The following is a 3,060-nucleotide window of genomic DNA, read 5'->3' as shown; positions in this document are numbered from 1 at the left end:
TGACCGGTTCGGTATTACTCACAATTGCACAGCCAGGAAAGTGAGTGTTAGTAAGATCTACAAGTGATTCGGTGTTAGTTTTTGTCCATTCGCCGTTTTCCTTCCTGACAAGGTTAGACATAGTTGGGTGTTTGGATAGTAGTTTTCTAAGCCTAGCTACCACAATCGTCTTTTCTATACCTGCGCAGAAATCCTTCCTTTCGCATTTCGAATGGCATTTTTGTATTGCTTAAGAATATCTCTGTACTCTTCCCAGATAACTTCAGTTTCTGCTAGCTGAGCCAGCTTGAAGATTTCGCGAACGTAGCGTCTTTTTGATCCCAATTCCTTATTCCACCAAGGAGGTTGAAATCTACGTTTAGTACGCATTGGCGGGCACGCGATGTGGTAAGCTATAGTTAGGGCTCTGGTAAGTTGATCAAGCCTAGCTTCCAGATCCACGTAAGAGTTGTAAGGATGGAAATTTTGACTAATTTCCAACCTACATACGATCAGTTTGGAGTTAATATCTACAATGAAAACTGGTTAATTTTTATTGTTAATTTAAAACGTAAACAACTCACCATAAACCCACCCCCGCATGCACGTAATTGCACCAAATGAACAAACCTAAGATTACATTGAAAATACAAATACAATATAAAATATATTTAAACAAATAAATAATACTCACCTTATTTATTATTTACTTTTAATACTTTTAATACTTTTAATATTTGTAATATTTATTTATTTATTAATAAATATTTATAAATAAATAAATTTATTAATTATTGTGTTATATCTAGAACGTTTTTGGAGGTCGGTCCAACATCGGTCAGTTCCTCTCCTCTATTAGCTACACTAAATCTACTTTGTATTATGTAATTAAAAAGAGACTCACCTCTGTCATTAATGTCAGTGCTTCCCCAAAGCGTATGATGTGCGTTGGCGTCAGTACCGATTATCAGACTTTGCTCTCCCCTCGCCAGCTAAATCTACCAGCCTTTGGAGTTCTTCTGATGGTATTTCTTCTTCATGTGGCATGTAGCAAGACGCGAGAAGTATGTTCCTGTCGCTGTCAACCGCCACTACCGTTAGATCATTCTTGTTACCCCATGTGGAATAAATGTGTCATAGTTTGGTGAGTTTAACCCAGAGACTATGTTGCCTGAGGCCAGCCATGGTTCCTGAATTAAAGCCACATCGTAGCCGCCCTCTTCTAGATTAAGGAGGAGCTCAGCTGAAGCAATTTTACTTCGATGGAGGTTTATTTGTAGAATCTTTAGCATGAGCTTCCGATTCTTCCCCGGGGTTGGTTTCGACACTCATCTCACCCGATTCCTCTCCTTCGCGAAGATTGAGGGACGAGCTTAGGATTTCTTCAATACCGAGATCCTCCTCGATTTCCTCCGCAGCGAGTGTATTTGAGTTCCTGTCGGTCGGGTGTCATTTTTTGAGGCGAAGGTACACGCTCCCTACTCTCCACGACATCTTCCCGTATCGTGAATACAGAATGTCCTCGGCCATTTTGTTGATTAATAAGATGTAGTTTTGTCCCTCGCCTTCTTTAGCTGGCTTGAGGACCTTTAACATCTTCCAATCGCTTGTTGGCACATCCGGATTCTGTCGTTGTAAGAGACGAAGAGCATCCTCTGGCTTCACCACTCGAGGTATAAGAACCTTCGGTTTGGGCAAAGAAGGGATATCTTTACCTGTCCACTACTTCCAAAGATGCCCCTCCCCATAGAGCGTTTTAACTGCCTCCCTTAACCAGTTCAGGGTAGAGTCGTCTTTACACTTCAGTAATTTTACTCCGTTGAACCAGCCGGCGCCGTCAAATGATGGCATTGGAGCGTCTGGTTCTGCGCTCATTTTGGCGAACATAGCATCTAATAGCTTCATTTCCACTATTTTCCACCTAGTTTCTACTATTTGACCCTGTGGATCACTGCGGTCGATAAGTGCCACAATCAAGCGTCGCTTGTCCACTATCTCCACCATTGTTAGTTTAGATGTAGACGCTTCCTGTTCTTTGGGATCATTGGCTTTCGTCTTTTTTGTTGCTGTTGCTGCCTTAGATGTGGACGCTTCCGGTCTTTTAGTAGTATCGGCTTTCGTCCTTTTCGTAGCAGTTTTATGTTGAAGGGCAGCCTCATCTTTTGTCTCTTTCCAGAAGGACCTTCGCTTTCCGTTGAGCGCTGCCTTTTACATGCCATATCCTCCTCGATTCGATTCGCAAATTTGGAATCCGAGGGTTCACACCACCTTTTACCTGCGAAAAAGGCTCGGCCTTTCTCTATCTCCTGAAAATCCCTGCAGTACCAGTTAAGGTATTCCTTCACAGGGCAGGTTAGAAGAGCACTTAGCGTGCATTCACTCCGATTGTATACTAAGTATTTCGTCCGCTCTAACAGTATTTATTGTTCTAGAGATTATGCTCTTGTAAAAGCTCCATTCTTCGATGCTTGCCAACATCTGCATTACCATAGTAGAAGGGCTGGATTCCACAATTAGTGTCTCTAGATTTTGTCTAGTATCTGCGAATCTTATACAGTCTCTAATTATGTGGTCAGGACTCTCAATTTTATCTGGACAAAACTGGCAGTACGGGTTACTTGCTAGCCTAAACCGATATAAGTATTCACGGAAGCAGTCATGCCCCGTAAGAAACTGTGTTAATTGAAATCCCAAGTCTCCAGATCCTCGGTTAATCCAAACTGTTATATTTGGAATTAACGAATGCGTCCATCTTGATTTTTGGGAATGGTCCCACCTATGTTGCCATTCATTAAGGTATTTGTCTCTTATATCTAGATAAGACTCTACCAGAGATTGCCCAGTTTCAGTCATTCGCCGACGAGAGCGCTGTAAGAAACTGTCTCTGGCCAAGAACGTTTCAAGGTCTATTGGCATGCGTCCGGCCAATACTCCCGCAGCATCGTCCGATACTGTACGGTAAGCACGGCAGATGCGTAGGTTTGACAATCTATGTGCACTTTTCATTGCACGTGAATACGACTTAATGGTTGTAGCATGTGCCCACACCGGGGCAGCATAAAGTATCACCGACTTGGAAAC

Source organism: Teleopsis dalmanni, chromosome 1, assembly GCF_002237135.1.
Source record: "Teleopsis dalmanni isolate 2A chromosome 1, ASM223713v2, whole genome shotgun sequence".
NCBI lineage: Eukaryota > Metazoa > Arthropoda > Insecta > Diptera > Diopsidae > Teleopsis > Teleopsis dalmanni.
The sequence above is the reverse complement of the archived record's forward strand: the minus strand, read 5'-3'. Positions refer to the sequence as shown.